The sequence below is a fragment of the Squalius cephalus genome (assembly GCF_949319135.1).
Source record: "Squalius cephalus genome assembly, chromosome: 13".
Taxonomy (NCBI): Eukaryota; Metazoa; Chordata; class Actinopteri; order Cypriniformes; family Leuciscidae; genus Squalius; species Squalius cephalus.
This window is the reverse complement of record NC_137134.1, coordinates 36681005-36698938: the sequence shown is the minus strand read 5'-3', so window position 1 is coordinate 36698938 and position 17934 is coordinate 36681005. Positions and strand designations below refer to the sequence as shown.

At 37.8% G+C, this 17934-nt stretch overlaps 1 long non-coding RNA gene across 2 annotated transcripts; it reads left to right on the top strand.

Moving 5' to 3' along the window:
- The first annotated feature begins 1675 nt into the window (after nt 1-1675).
- LOC307170070 lies at nt 1676-10713 on the top strand. Of its 2 annotated transcripts, none has more exons than XR_013823280.1 (4): nt 1676-2058; nt 2460-2507; nt 5421-5602; nt 8737-10713. It is a non-coding gene; the product is annotated as an uncharacterized lncRNA (long non-coding RNA). The 2 variants fall into 2 exon arrangements; XR_013823281.1 differs by having other exon boundaries at nt 2460-2511.
- Nucleotides 10714-17934: the final 7221 nt, after the last annotated feature.

Here is a 17934-nt window from a genome sequence, read left to right as displayed (position 1 = left end):
CACCTTGCTTATTATCGAAAGTAACAAAATACGGAGCTTGCTATTATAGGGTGTTAATGGTGGTTAGGCTATAACGCTGTATTCGTTGTGTACTCATAAGGCATGAGGTCCATTGAGCCGGGGCGTGGGTGGTGTATCGCGTTTTTTCGGTTTGGTTTGAATATCGTTACACCCCTAATAAAAATGCATTAAAATTAGGATTTTTATTTTCATTTCAGGCCCGATGGAGGAAAATGAGGAGAGTAAAGAGGAGAAACATCATCATGTCAAAACTGAAGAAGAAACTTGCTCACAGACTGAAAGTATTTCTTCACTGAAAAGAAGAGACAAGAAATATTTCATCTGCCATCAGTGTGGGAAGAGTTTCACACAACAAGCAAGCCTTAAGAATCACATGAACATCCACACTGGAGAGAAACTGCACGAATGTGATCAATGTGGTAAAACATTTTTGTGGGCTTCAGCCCTGAAGAGCCACCTGAGAGTTCATTCACAGGAGAAACCACATTCATGTTCTTTGTGTGGAAAGAGTTTAAAATACAAACAGAGTCTCGAGCTTCACATGAGGATCCACACTGGAGAGAAACCGTTCACATGTGATCAGTGTGGGAAGAGTTTTAGACAATCATCAAACCTTCAGGAACACATGAACATCCACACTGGAGAAAAGCTGCACGAATGTGATCAATGTGGCAGAATATTTTCCAGGGCTTCGGGCCTGAAGAGCCACATGTTAGTTCATTCACAGGAGAAACCACATTCATGTACTTTGTGTGGAAAAAGTTTTTCACATCTGCACAATTTAAGACTTCATCAGAAAACACACACTGGTGAAAAAGCTCATGAGTGCTTTGAGTGTGGGAAAAGTTTTATTACAACTGAACGTTTGAAACTGCACTGGAGGACTCACACTGGAGAGAAACCTTACAAGTGTTCACACTGCGACAAGAGATTCCGTCGGTCAGGACATCTGAAAACACACGAGAGGATCCACACTGGAGAGAAACCGTATCACTGCACTGCATGTGGGAAGAGCTTCACTCAGATATCTTCTCTACGCAGTCACAATAAATACAATCACAGCAAGTAGATCATCTTCAGATCCAGCTCTTTCAGGTCTAATGCCGCATCCTCACCAAACGTGACACAATAAAACCATCAAGCAATAAGATCTCTTCAAAATCTGTCCTAACCAGCCACAACGAGCGACAGACAAAGAAACATCTAAATTTGTCACAGTGAATAAAGTTCATTTTCAAGACCAGCAGTTTCTACTGTGAGATTCAGATCAACTCAAAGATGGAGTTCCTCCCCAAAGAACATCTAGACTTTTTATTCATGAATATAATTTTGCTTCGTGGTATAAATAAATATCATTATACTTTATTATAAGTTCAATATTATGTTAATTTCTTTTATGCATATGTATCACTTGTAGTTTTTCGTACTTTTATGAAGGAAAATATTTTTTTTGCAGGTCCAAACTGTTTTATTAAACTGCTTGTGTTTGTGTTTTTGTTGTTGTGTAGATCCGTCTAGCTTAATTACATTTTGTATTTGCTCCACCAGTTAACTTTTACTATCCATGTATCTATTGTCTACTTATTCTTGCATCAAGAATAGATAATTTAATCATTTTAGCTACATTTAAAAGTCATTAAAATATATTGTGATTGCTTTGGGCTTTACATTTTTCGATAAAGCTTTTAAATGCCTATAACATCTTTCACCCCACATATGACTGAGATTGGATGAGACGGCTGTCTCTCTACACCAGTAACTGTTTTATCCTTATTTTTGTTTAGATTTTTTATACAGATATTATAGTTTTTGGTTTGTACCGTTGATCTCGTCTCGCGGCGATGACGTCATCATTCGCGCGCTCCCTGCACTCGATTCTTCTGAGGTAAACAGTTCACGCTATCAAGTAATTGTTAAATACTCTTTACACAGTTTAAATAACATTTTACACGGTCATTTCTGAATGGCTTCTCTTCGTGTGTCTGCTAACTAAAACACTTGAAGAACACGATATGTGTGTTTCTCACGTACAAAACGGTAGGATGCAAGCGAACGGGTTTGTTATGAATGTAATTATTAGGAAATCGAACTATATTTAGATTCATATCGGCGAATTACAATGATAAAGTTGAGTGTCAGTGGTGTCTTGTCTTTATATTCCTACAATTGTACGGTAGCATTTGAGAAATAAGTTTAATATTAGAGCACTTTTAGCATTTATTCTTTTTAGCAGCAAATACTTATAATAAAGTGAGATGATCTGCTGATCCTGAATGGCTTGTTGAATGAGTATTGATAGTCTATGGCTCATCATTATTATCAGAGCAGCTGAAAAGCCTCTTTATTTCATGTCAATAGATCCTGTTTTCTCCTCATTCATTATGCTGATGTCTTCAGATCTGTAAATTGACACATTAAGCTCATTTTATTGTCAACAGATTTGAGCAAACGACACGATCAGCTATTGTGACATCTGCGAGATATAGGTAAGTTTCATTTATTTCAGTAATCTGTGATAAACCATGTTCCATAAAACAAGTTAAGTCAGACTCAGTTGGTGGATCGTTTGTTTCTGTCACATTTGTACATTTGCTTTTCTACGTTTTTTTCTTCATTTTTTATTTATATTTGGTATCTGTTCGTTGTTGTACTTATTTTTTTTTCTATAATCCAATATGTTAATGAGAGGTAAGATCCTAGGAATAAAGGATGAAATTCTTAAAAACAAAAAGGTAAACACTTTGCCATGGTTTGCCTAGTCCAAGACTAAAATACATTTTTGAGCTGTTTTAACTGAAAGCAACTTGAACTGACATCATAAAATATGTCAGTGCCATTGTTTTGTTTCAAGATGCACATCAGTAATGTTTTTTTTTTCTTCTTCTAAGATTTGTTTTTAAAGGGCCTTTACAAAAACCCACACTTGCAGTCTTTGCACTTGACCACTTGTCTACTTGCACAATGTAGGTATTTCCTCTATTTGGCCCAAGTGTTCAAGTAGGCGTGAAGACTGTGTGTAGCCTAGAACTTTTGATTACCCGATGGTACACACTTATAGTGATACAAAAATGCAAGTGTTTATAGATTTTCAATTCTTTGCATTTTAAAATAAACAAGTGTCTGGTTAGTAGTCCCTATGTAACAGAAGACACAATTTAAAATGATGGTGCTTCTAATTAAGTGCTTTAAAAAGCAGTTGCAAATGTACAAAATACACATAGCCTACTCATCTTTGCACTAGGGATGTTAACCGATGACCGTTTGACCTATGGTTGACCGTATCAACGTTAACCGATCAAAGTTGTCTGTAGTCGGTTAAAAAAAAATTAGGCTATTATAGACAGTGGACTAAACGCTACTACAGTTAGCCATCTCATTCCAAGATCTTTTTGTGTGAAGTGAACAAATCCCTCACTCTCAATTTTTCATAACTCGCCTGTTTGTACTTAATAAACCAATAAAAACATTTGCAGGGTGTCCGCGCGGTAGTAAAAAGAATCTACCAAAATTAAGGCCCTTGAAAGGTAGTAAAAGGTAGGCTAACAAACGCAATTTGACTTGGTAGTAAATTTTTCATCACCACCTCAATATATGAGTTTCCATTTTTCGATATATTTTTGAAATGCGATATGGAATTAGACCATATCGCATATATCGATATAGTTCAAACGCGCTGTGATCCTTGCTCCCCGCGCCCCTCCTTTTCCACTCTGCGTGCTTGTTTAGAGCGTTATGTTATGAGAGGCGAATCATGACTACTTCAGAAAACCCAGCACAATAGGAACTACCAAAGTCTTTCACCTCAGAAAAACGGACTTTCTTGTCCTGTCAGCCGTTATCCTGTTCTCGGAGCGCACACTCAATTGCACGCGCAAATGCGGCGGCGCGCGCTGTGTATCGCCTCACTGTATATAAAGTGCAAAAGAAACTACGAGCATGCAACGCCGTTACGTTGTAAATTACACGAATTAAAAGTAATGCAGGTATGATTTTCATTCTATTCACCAGGAGCAGTTTCCATGTTTCATTAACAGTTATTGTTACTATTGTGTATTCACCATGGTAACAGTCGTTTCCATATTAACCCCAAAATGACAAATTATTTTTCTTTGTGTTATTTTTTATATTTTTAAATGACTAGTGGCTCATACCAACATTGTATTAACAAAAGCTAGTTTGGGACTGCTATTTAATAGCTTTAGCATAGGCCTAATATTTATTTATTAGTACATAGTCATTACTATTAGTCATATTCTTACAATTTATGTTAAGTAAAGGGGGACAGTACTTGTGTGTGTGTTAACAAATTTTGTGTAAACGTGTTATAATTTGCCTATATATATATATATATATATATATATATATATATATATATATATATATATAGGCAAATTATAACATGTTTACACAAAATTGGTTTATATATATTTAATGTAAACTTTAATAATCATAATTAATAAATCACAATTACAATTCCAAGGGAATAATCAGCAATTATGATTTTTGTCATAATCGTGCAGCCCAAAGGTGAAGAAACCTGTTTATTATTTATTCATTTGATTTTGCAACTGTTCACTGAAATAGCCGATTTCAGTTAAACTACTTGTGACATGTCATATTTGGCTTTGACTTTGACTGAACATTTGCTCTCAGTTTGCGGAAACAATATTGGGATATATATCGTATATCGATATTCAGCCTAAATATATCGGGATATGACTTTTGGTCCATATCGCCCAGCCCTAAAGGTCAGTTGTCGTCGCACCACCTCAGCAGCAAACCAGTGCCACCAGCACCACCACGGCAGCGAGAGCCAGACAGCAGACCTCAGGGCTGAGGTTCTCTGGTGCCTGAACATCGCAGCCAACCATCATTCATATAATTCGAATGAGGGCATTGGGGAATTGTTCGAAAACATGTTCACTGACTCCGATATAGCCAAAAGTTTTGCGTGTGGCAAGGATAAAACTAATATGTATGATGGGTGTGACAGTGTCACACTTATACCTTATAGTAAGTAGTAAGTGGTGCTTTGCATACCCCTCCCACACCCCCCAAAAGAGGGCTGCTGCTTGATGTCGTGTTGGTAGTAAAAAATATTGTGGAGGTAGTAAAAAAGGTAGTAAATTCATCTCTATGATTCCTGCATATACCCTGATTTGGCGTGAGGTCACAGCGTTTGGGTTCGCACGCTCACAAGGTTTGCGAAAAGTAAAGGCTACAAAGGCTACAAATTCCTGGCTTAATCTAAGCCCTGTCTGTGAAACCGGACCTTTGAGATTAATTTACTTAAAAGTTACTTTACTAGATGGATAGGTGAACATAAAAATGTAAAATCTGTGAATTAGTATGAAAACAAACTCAGTAAGTGATTTATTGTTCTGCTCCTCCTCCTTCAGTGAAGCTCCTCCCACTGCAATCCACCAATAAATGCTGGAATATTCCCATCAGCTACAAGTGAAGACGCGCATCAAACCATCAGGAAGAGCTGAAATCTGCAAAGACAGAGTTTATTGAAGGACAGTGAGAACATGAGAGATCCAGAACACTGCCAGAATGAAACACACTGAAGAACAAAGAGGTTGGTGTTTATTCCTGATTCTTCATTAAAGCCACAGTATGTCAGTTTCGCCACTAGAAGTCGCTTATTCAAAACAAAGGCATAGCTTGATGATGCCGTGAATGAGCGTGGAATCATTGGAGGTGTCGTCTTCACTTCCACAGCGGATGTAAAACAATCCGACGGGACTCACGCAGAAATCATGTTAATGAGCTAATGTATTATAGTTTTATTAACATTATGGACCGAGAGCCGAGGCAGCTGGAGCGATTGCTAATCAGAGACACCTGCGCGACACACTGGGCCTTGCGTTCCATTTACAACAGCGGAGCTTTTATTATTAGATTAGATTAATTGTTCCTTTCGTTCATGCATGTGTTGGGTAACAGTGCTGTTTTACATGGTTAAAACAATCATACTAAATACATTTGAGTATGTTGAAACTTATGTTATGTCGTTACTCTGTGCGTTCACTCGGTAGCTGCTATGAGACATTTTCTTTTAAATAAATCGCTTTTTAAGGACTACAACAAACGGCTGGTAGGGACTACACGACATTCCTCCCTAAAATGTACATAAACCCCGCCCCCAGAACGCGAATTATAGACTATCAAGACTAATATGCTAATCAATGACTAGAAGATAACTACACATAAGCTACATAAACTCACCAACTAACAATTCAGAAATTTTGTCTACATGTTGTCACTTATTCTTGAGTCTCTCCATCTTTGTCTGACTCCGGTTTGAACATAAAAGGCTAAAAGTTTTTGAAATTTTCAGTGCGTGTCTGTGTGAGTGCAAGCTGTTGAAGCTCCGCCCCCTGTGCCGGGAGCAGCAACTCATTTGCATTTAAAGGGACAGACACAAAAACGGTGTGTTTTTGCTCACCCTCAAAAAGTAAATTAAAACTTTAACATGCTATATAAAAATATCTGTGGGGTATTTTGAACTAAAACTTCACACACACACTCTGGGGACATCAGAGACTTATTTTACATCTTGTGAAAAGGGCATTATACCACCCTTTTAAAACATGGAGAAAATGCTGTATTAGTTGATTCTACAAATAAAGCTCTTTCCGGTTATGCTATGTTAGTGCTATGTCACTTTTTTATAGGGGCTTTCGCACTGGAGGAACCTTTTCATAGTTCCTAGAACTATTGGTGTGTTCGCACAATTTGAGCTCTAGGAACTCCTTTTGGAGGAACTAATTTACTCCTACTTCAGAGTCGGTCTAAACCATCACTATAGGAACTATCCATGATGTTAGTGTTCGCTGATTGGCCAAACGCACGCGAAACACCAGCACTCGCCATTTTAAAAAAAGGCTGTGTAAACACACAGATTATAGCCTTTATATTTACTCCAGAAACTAACTCTATGAACATGGAAAACAGTGATAGATGAAGCTCTTAATCTTTACGCTGAGGAGAAAATCCAATGCAACTTTGAGGAGACCAAGAGAAACATGATTATGTATTTCTGCTCAGCAACACTGGACATCAAACACACGGCATACGGTAATAACTTTTTACTACTGTCTTCTTTCTATGCATCTATCTATCTAATGACGTATTAGACAGGACCGTTAGAAAGATGATGATCCGATCCTGATCCGAGCACTGTGTGGCTCTGGCGTTCTCAGCGCCGTCAAAATAAAAGCCACAACAAGCGCGGCTTACGTCACTTCAGAGTTCCTACTGGTGCTGCGAATGCAGGAAAACGTTCCCTAGGGCAACCATTAGTTCTCGGGAAAACCATCCTGGTGGCTAGTCCCGAGAACTACCCAGTGCAAAATTCCCTATTGGTGTTGTCTCTAAGGCATGGTAAAAACATGGTACTCGCTGTAATTCAAGAAAACAAGGGATTCAAACGATAAGACTAAACGTTTTGAGCTATTTTTATTTATTTATTTAATCGGGGACAGTTCACAATAATAGTACATAACGATATGTAAAATGCGTCAGATTTAGCCAACACTGGCTAATTTTCATCCATTGTCCCTTTTGCAGGTTGATGTTAAGGACATACACAACACAAGAATAATAATAAAAAAAAAAAACTACCATACCAGAATATCTATAAATGTTCACCATTTTGATTCAACATTAACCATATTTTCAGCTTTTTTGAGAAACCACAATGGCCTGTTATTTGTTTTAATTCTTTATGTGGAGCTATATAACAATGATTAATTTTATGTCAATGAAGTTATCCAAACAGTTGCTCACATGTCTAATCAAACACACAATAATATTAAAGTGTCTTTAGTGTATCCATGGTTTTTGTGAAATTGAGGGTAATGTGGGTATGACATCACTGACATGCGACGAAATGAGAACGGCCGTTACACGAGTTAAAATTGCTGATTTCTCTGGATTTAAACGTTGGAAACATTTGGGATTATGTAAGTACACAAGTAAACAAAGTAGTGTTTTTGGGATAATTTCATCTAAAAATCATGCATATTGTGCCTTTAATGAGGCTGAACAACATTATAGTTATAAAGCAGTTCATCAGATTTAGTATTTGTAGTAGGAAATAAAAACGTAAGAAACGGTTTAATCGATAAATATTATCGGGGAATAAATATCATGTTTACATTTTACTTGTTTTTTTACTCAAACTTCAAACACACCAACATTAAACAATATTGAGAATGGCAGATTTAGCATAAACCAATCATAAATTTCTCTTATAACTTTGGTAACGGAGTTGATGAATGCACTCAACATTACAATGGATTGAGATTATTTTCCCATCATACTCTAGAAAGAGATAAGATGATGTCACTTCCTGGGTCTCGCAATTGTAAGAAATGCTTTGTTTTTAAAAAAGGAAGGGAACTGTGTTGTAACCGTGTTGAGTGAAAAATGTTGGGTAGCTAATTAATAGTTCATTCAACATTGGCTCATAATTAGGACATTTGCATTAAAATAAATTAAATATCCATCTGAGACAGTCAGAACTGTAGCATTATTATATTTGTTTTTTAATGTTAATAATTGTGGAGTTGATGAAATATTAAAAGATCTCACTACAGAAACATGGGGTTTGTGCCTATTAGGTTTTAAAAGTAATAACTGGAAGATGAATGCATGGAAAGAGACGATTTTAACGATTTATTAAAATGTAACTTTCTTTAATCTCAGACGTGATGCTGGAGAATGAGGAGAGTGAAGAGGAGAAACATCATGTCAAAACTAACGATAACATTCACTCGCAGAATGAAAGTATTTCTTTACAAAGAGACAAGAAATGTTTCACTTGCCGTCAGTGCGGAAAGAGTTTCACATGGAAACCGAGTCTCGAGATTCACATGAGGATCCACACTGGAGAGAAACCGTTCTCATGTGATCAGTGCGGAATGAGTTTTACACAACAAGGGACACTTAAGGAACACATGAGGATTCACACCGGAGAGAAACCACATCAATGTGATCAATGTGGCAAAACCTTTTTGAGGGCTTCAGGCCTGAAGATCCACCTGACAGTTCATTCACAGGAGAAACCACATTCATGTTCTTTGTGTGGAAAGAGTTTTTCACTTCTGCACTGTTTAAAACTACATCAGAAAACACATACTGGTGAAAAAACATATGTGTGCTTTGAGTGTGGGAAGAGTTTTGTTAGAGCTGGACATTTGAAACTGCACCAGAGGATCCACACTGGAGAGAAACCTTACAAGTGTTCACACTGCGACAAGAGATTCAATCAGTCAGGAACCCTGAAATCACACGAGAGGATCCACACTGGAGAGAAACCGTATCACTGCACTGCATGTGGGAAGAGTTTCAATCAGTCATCTGCTCTACACAGTCACACAAAAAACAATCACAGTAAGTAGATCATCTTCAGATCCAGCACTTTCAAGTGTGAAGCTTCATCCTCACCAAACGTGACACAGTAACACCTCTGAGCAAAAAGATCTCTTCAGAATCAGGGTATGTTTGCACAACTACAATGTACTAAAACTGAAACATTTTTCTGTGCACATACAGACAAAAATGTTGTCAAAATGATTCCCGTTCACGCGGATCCTCAAAAATGACTAAAAACGCTGTATCCTGCTGCCAGGCCAGTAGTTGGCGATGTCACTTTGTAAAGAAACACTACGCATCTATAGACTGAACACGTGATACGCATGCGCATGACGCTACCGTTTTTCACAGATTCATGGTTTTGTAGTTTACATGGAGGTGATGATGGTATTATTTTAAAAACTTGCACTTTAAAAAAAAGAAAAGTTTGTTTCATGCCCCCAAAACACCGTTGTCATGTAAATGAACGGCTAAAACGCATTAAAAGTGTTTAGTTGAAACGATGTCGGGTAAATGACCCCTTAATCCGCCCTAACCAGCCACAATGATCGACAGGTGAATAAAGTTCAAATTCAAGACCAGCAGTTTCAACTGTGAGATTCAGATCAACTCAAAGATTTATTTTTGTGTATTAGTCTTTGTTTACACTTTTATAAATCTCTTCCGTTACCTCATAGGGAAAAAAATGTTTCCTTTTCCTTGAATCCCTCCATTGTCTGGCTTATGCTACTCAAAGCAATGTCTGAAACTTTGTATTTTGAACACTTTACTTCTTTGCCTTTTCATGATGACTCTATTCCTCATTTGTAAGTCGCTTTGGATAAAGGCGTCTGCTAAATGACTAAATGTAAATGAAAGTAGAAGGTTTTTACAGGTTCAAACTGTTCTTGCACAAGAAGCTGAAGAAGAGGCTGATTTATTTTTAACTTGTTGTTCATCGTTTGTAAACCAACTAGTTATTCTTCCTGTTAGTGTATTTAGAAAACACAGATGTAAGAAATACTGTCATGTCGGTTTGAAACTGGCCTTCACCTTTGTTCTCTTGAGATGCTATGCTATCGTGTTAGTCAATAGAAATCTGTGTCGTTTGTATCCAATTTTACTTTTTGTATTTGCTTCACCAAGTATAAAACTTTTGTTGTCAATCTAAATCTAAAATCCATGTATTATAATTTCTTTTGGGGCTTTTTTAAAATGTCTCTATAAAGCTTTTAAATGCCTAATAAAATATTTCACCCCACACATGACTGAGATCGCTGTCTGTCTACATCAGCAACTGTTTTACCCTTACCCTTATTAAACAGCGTTTATTTAATCTGTGATAAACCATGTTCCATATAAAAAACAAGTAGTTAAGTCAAACTCAATGGGTGGGTTATTTGTTTCTTGCAAATTTGTACATTTTTCATTAATAATATTATTATTAGTGTTTTTGTTGTTGTTATTAATAATTGCTCAAATACAAAGTATCGTGTGTGTGTGTGTGTGAGAGAGAGAGAGAGAGAGAGAGAGATTATGACTGGTGTTGTTTATTGAAAGTGTTTGTTGCCTTTTTGGACTTGTTGCCTTCCACCTGCACTGTCTCCTCCTCTAATGGATCTACCCTTTTCGGCACCTTCTCTGGGCCAGCATCCTCTAACCTGGCCTTTTTAGGGCACTTTCCTCTCAGGGCGAATGAGAGGATGCTTAATTGCTTTTTACCTGACATCTTTGAAAGACAGATGCAATGATTAATGCATCCATGGCCAGGATATAATTATAAAATATGACATGATTTTAAAAGTGACCTATAACATCGACTATGCAATACACTAATTTATTTAGTGCTAATAAAATTATTAAGCCTATTTGGAGAGAGAGAGAGATGTTTATAATGTGACAATATATCAGTCATCGTGTGATAACGAAAATATGACTAGGCTTAGACTACTTGTTCTGAGCAGGTGTCAGTGAACAGGCTGTAAAACTGTTGGCTAAGTTACAGACACTCACGAAAAACTGATGCTAATTATCTGGGAAACATTCTCTAACAGCAGTCAAGTTGTCACTGTTTGTGTCAAACAAGTTGTGAATTTGTTGTAACATTAAAACAGGAGATCATCATGACTTACTCTGTGCTCGTAGTGATGCTCGGAGCTCCAGTGGTTTCCTCTATGGGTGAACGAAACTTTGAACGAAGACGCTGTAGCAGAATCACGTTAACAATTCCAGGATGTGCTTTTTTTCATTGGTTGTTGCGTTAAATCTTACCCAGATACAATAGTGCTATTTTCTGATTGGCTATTGTGTAGCCCCTTAATTTTTTTTTGATTGGCTGATAAGTGGCAGGCTCAGCTAGGGGAGACGCGCTTGATTCCTGGCTGCCGGTTCCATAGTGAGATCGGCACGGCCAGAGAAATTTTGGGGGCTGCGGCATAAATAGTTTTTCCGCGTGAGAAATACAATGTGTGGCGGGAGTGCGTGACAAAAGACCGAAATGAGTGACTGTCACGCTCAATGCGTGACACTTGAGAGCCCTGGTTTCACCAAAGACAAACTACTGGACATTAAGAAACACATACCAGACAACTTTTTTACAGTTTTTGATTATTCAGACGTTTTGCTGGACATTCTCGTCGCAGGGGCAGCGGTGTTGTTCAAACGCGCGGTCAGACGCAAGCGATGCGGCACGCTGGTTAAACTCTGCGAGCGTGGCCTCCGCACTGCACCCCCCAGTGTTCACCTTGCGAATCTCTGATCTCTTCCTTACAAAACGGACAAACTACTTCTCCTCACCCGCACTAACAAGGATTTTTTAAACTCTGCTTCTCAGTGCTTCACTGACACCTGGCTGAGTGAAGCCATACCGGACAACGCACTACATCTGCCGGGCTTCTAGCTGTTCCTAGTGGATCGCATCGCAGAGCTAATGGGGAAAACAAGAGGTGGTGGATTGTTTCTACGTTAACCTGTTAAGCTGCAACGCCACTTTTGAAAAATCCCCAGAAATGACATACCCAAACTTAAACAGATACAGTTCATGAACCCTTTGTACTAAAAGCACAAGTATGATCTCATTTGAAAGCTGACACCTGCCAGTTTATTGTAAATGTAGAATTAATTATTGTCATAATGAAAAAAATTTGTTATAAATAGCTTCAAAGTTTTGTAAAGTTATTAGAAATTAATTTTTATGAAACATCCTCATGAAAATAAAATTGAAGTTGGCACTGTAGCAATCTAGAAATGCACTACAGCTAAAGCCACATGTCTAAACATTTTATGTTTAAAATCTGAAGATAATAAGTCCAAAACTCTGTATTTAGTTACATGTTTTCCAAGACCATGTCAGATGACTTTATTTTGATTTGACGCTAAAATGCTGCTGATGTTTAGTCATCTTCTAAGTCATCCATTCAGTCTTATTGTCTCTATTGTTTTGTGGTGCAAACGAGCCCAATTCAGTCTCAGTCTCCCCCTGCACACATTCACACCTCTCCAGCCTGGTTATGGCTCGAAATATGCATTTCTTTTGTCTGCATTATAGTTACTAACGACTGGCTATTCACAGGGTTTCAATCCCTAATTTCTTTTATGAAAGTTCTCACTTAACATTTAAAAACTGGATCAAATGCCCTGCTTGAATAATGAAACATTTCAGTAAGCACATTTAGAAAAAAAATCATAAAAGGATAACTGCCAAATGTGGCAGGTGCACCTAGAGCTAGCTAGCATGTTAGCTTAGCACACCATCAATACACGACAATTTATGAGATTAAAACCATGTTTGTGCTTCAAACTTAATTTATAACGCAAGTTGAGTGTTTTAAATAATCTTCTGTGATATAATTTCGCTTCAGATAAAAAAATCAGACAGAATTTTTTTATTTTTTTTTATTCTGCACAATGATAAAGTCTATATCGATTAGCATTACATTATAAATATAATCTATTATTATGGAAATACCTGACATTACTCGAAGAACACAGGTAAACCAAATATCATTTCAATCATGTTTATTGTCTTCAAAATGTCTTTATCTGCATGTTACAGCGATCTCTGATAGCTTTGAATGTGTTCGAGACTTCCTGGAATGTCACATGATCATGGCTCTTCTTCACGTTCCATAAATGGACTATTATTGTGAATGTAGCGCCCTCAGGCTGTTGGTATGGATTGAAAACACAATACATCACAGTATCCAGCGCTCATAATGATTACATCGACGCATTTGGGCATAAATTCAATAAATATTATTCCTGTCTGGAATAAATAAAATATAAATCTGCAAATTTTTGAGCTAAAGCCCTGAAGGACGTTGTTTTGTGTATCGCTGTCATGACGACAGCACGGGAGTTTTTTATGAATGAAAGCGGCTGACGCGCATAATTCATATTAAAGGTATCGACTCATTTTTTCATTTCATAACTCCTGACACAAATTAAGACATAACTGTCACTATAAGTTTCTCAGAATACAATAGTGGTCAAATACTGAAACTTAAGTCTTATAAGTTTTAAGTCTATTGGGGCGGCAGTGGCTCAGTGGTTCATGTAGATTGTCTACAAACCGAAAGGTTGGTGGTTCAATCCCCGGTTCCACCTGACCAAGTGTCGAGGTGTCCATGAGCAAGACACCTAACCCCAGCTGCTCCTGACGAGCTGGATGGCGCCTTGCATGGCTGACACCGCCGTCGGTGTGTGAATGAGTGAGTGAATGGGTGAATGTGAGGCTATGTAAAGCGCTTTGGTGGCCATAGGTCTGTGAAAGCGCTATATAAATGCAGTCCATTTACCATTTATATCTTTTTAATGATGTATAGTTTGTCAATGTATAACATTAAATCTGATAGTAATTTTTAACTAAATAAAAAAAAAAAACGCTTCAGTGCGCCGACGCACTGGTGAAGCTTAACAGGTTAACAGAAGTTGGTGTTCAGATGTAACAACGCTAAAGATGTGCTCTCCTAAAGGCCTGTTCACACCGGGACGTTTAACGCCTCGTGACTAAACAAAGGGCGCCAATGTGAGTGTGCACACCGGCACGAAAAACGCCACGCGTAAAAGCGTCATTTTTTAAAAAACGCCTCGGGTTCGTTTTTTTTGGTTTGACGCACCGCGTCAAAAACTATCCGACCAATGAGATTGGCGCTTTTGTTCATGTGTCTGGAGCTTCTGAAGTTACAGTAAAACACAACTTGGGGGCGCTCAAACACAAAACGGTCTTGCCGAGCACACATACGTAACGGCGAAGAAGATATACATCAAGTAGCGTCTACACTGCCGGGAAGAAATAAGACGAGGAAGATGCAAGGCAAGATGAATGTAGAGACTACAAAAATCTTGATAAAAGAGAACTGTTATGGAGTGGTTTCTGTTTTACATTAAGCGCCATCTAATGTCAGGGAATGAATTTGCATGTTCACTTGGCTCATTGTCAGCGAAAATCGCTTGGATGTGAACACAAAAAATGCGTTGAAAAACGCTGGCGAATAACGCGCGCCGATATTCGTCCCGGTGTGTAGGGCCCTTAATTTAGATGCCCATTTCATAAACTGTAAACCTTTCTACTCGCTGTGGGAGTTTTCCTCTTTCATCCTCGTGAATGTGTACATCCCTCCAGACGCGCGTGTGAGCGCAGCGCTACAACAGCTGGCTGAACAAATAGCTGAAACGGAACAAAGGTACCCAGACTCTCTTTTAATTATTCTTGGGGATTATAACAAAGCAAATCTCTCCCGTGAACTGCCAAAATACAGACAGTACGTTACATGTCCAACCAGAGACAGTAATATACTGGACCACTGTTACATCACAATAAAGAAAGCATCCACGAGCCTTCTTCAGCATCTCCCTAAATACTCAGACCAAGGCAGAAACCTCTTTTCAAATGTAAACATGAGTTCACAGTGGGACCTTTGTACCAGTCGCACTGAGACATTTCAAATGATACCAAAAATACTGTATGATAATTGTTCAGATTAACCCTCTGGGGACCAAGGTGTTTTTGGGGCCCTTGAGATGTTCTGACATGCCTTGACATTTGTGTTTTTTTCAGTTATTTATAAACATGTTAATGGCTAAGGTGTAAATTCACTCTATATAGCACAAACAGGGCTACCATAATATGCGAGCAACTTGTATGTAGATGTTTGTATTTTTAAGAGAATAATGTTTATGCGTGGTTATTGGAAAAAATAAAAAGGAAAGTTGCTGAATTAAGACCACAAAACACATATTAAATATGTGTCCACAAGACTTTTGACTAATGGATGTTGTCCCTTTCAGTTCTAGCTTCAAAATTATGTGAAAATAGTCTTGCTTTATCGTTCACAAAAAAAAATACATTGATTTAAATGGTGTAAAACAGGTTTTGCTTGGAAATCCATTATGCGAGGGGGGCGTGGAGGAGGAGTAGTTTGTCCCACCCACTCTGCATAATGACTCTGCCTAATGCCCATTCATTCAGGTGTGACACTGACTGAGCCACAAGAATAAATGCAAGGACAAAAGATGTATTTAGAAGAAGACTTATATTGACCATTTAAGATTTCGCTTACATCTCTCTTGTAAATATGTTTTGCTATTTTATTAAAAATGTTACAATTACAACAATAATTACAATTTCAACAATATTTCAAGTGTACTCTTTCTTTGTAAAAAAAAAAAAAAAAAAAAGATTATAGGCCTACATTTTATCATATGTATTCATTAGTTTGAATATAGCCAACATTGGAACATCTAACATCTTAGTCTATGACTTTATTTTTGACAAAAATAGTGTATATATATATATATATATATATATATATATATATATATATATATATATATATATATATAATATATAATATATTATATATTATATATTAGTGATGGGGACGAGACCGCCTATGCCGAGTCCGAGTCAAGACCGAGTCTTTGAAGGGTCGAGTCCGAGTCGAGACCGAGTCCGTTGGTTAACATGGGAGGATTTGAACTTGAAACACGGAGTGTACTGACGCCGTGGTTAAAACAACATTGCTTCTTATGTTTGTTCATGTTTATTTGAGGCTATAAATTAACTAGAAGGAAGAGATGATCGGTTCACGAGCAGCTTTAACTGATGCTCTACAGCGATCTGTCACTACACATTTAAGAGCCACAAAACGGTATTTATTGTTTAAATTTCTTTTAAAAAATGACCAAATTTGAAAGGCGAGACTTTGTTTAATATGTTTAATATCAAAAGTAAACGAAAAGTAACCTGGTCTGTCCTGTCTGTCAGCTTGTTGTCAGTCTCCTCTCTGCTCCGCGATGTATTTTTCACTGCATGAGAACATGGTGTGGCGTGAGAACGGCGTAGCTTGTCGGACATAGCGACAGTAACGGCGGCGGCGGCGTCATTATTTAATATTTTAATTATTTAAATATTAAATGACGACAACAAAAAAGGGTTAATTCAATTCAGTTCATTTTTATTGACACGCACATATTTAATTGACAAAACTAAAGTCTAATAACCTTACAGACTAGCTACAAATCTTGCACCCTTTGTTTGGACATTTCATTTTTTGCGGCTTTTTGAAAAAATACTCCAATGCCCTATCATAAGGGAAGGCCTCAGGACAGGGTCCATTGATTGAGATCCTCAAACAAGCAGCCAGGTGTTCTCCTTGCAACTGATTTCTGAGGTCTGTTTTCACCTAAGGACAGAGCAAAAAAAAAAAAATTTACCACAAAATGCACTAAAATAAATAAAATGAATAATTATTTGCTGTGCTTGTCAAAATGAAGTTCTTGCCCTGTTCATTGCTGAAAAATCGCGTTCACAGTTTACACTGGAAACTGGAATTACAAGTGCAATGCCTGCAAGAAGGCTCAGGCAGGGGTTGAGTTTGGCCCACTCATCAATCTCACTCGCCAGCAGTCTTAGGATCTCCTCTTGGTCTTTGTTCTTGAAACAACATTTGGTTTACCATCATGGCATTAGTGTGTTGTGTTGGTGTTGTGAACCATAGTTTAATTTAGTAATCATTTTAATACACCCACCTTGAATGCCCCAGTGAGAACATGATTCTTGAAAGAGAACCACTCCTGCAGTACCTCATTTTCCTGTTCAGGGCAAAATTTCCTGGCAAGAGTCTGCAGCTGAGAGATCTTTATTATTTCATCTTCTGGAGTAGCTCTACCAAGTGGTCCCAAAACACTAAAGGCCCCAAGGATGTCCAGATCATGGAACCGTCTGTCCAGGTGTGTTTCCAGGCCAGTGATGTAAGGGTGGATGACCTACAATGAACAGACCATCAACATCTTTTTAGGAAGAGCCTACACCCACCTTACAGTCATTAAAGGATTAGTTCACTTCAAAATGAATAAGCATTTCTGGATGTTTCTCCACAGAATGGGCTTAAATGGCAACCAAATTGTAGAAGTCCAAATCAATGCAGTTTCAAAGGGTCATCCAGAAATGTTTTCCTACAACAACGTAATTTCTCTACCACTCATATCTGGGTGGCATTGGGGTGAGTAAATGTTTAGGAATTTTTTTTATTTTGAGGTGAACTAATC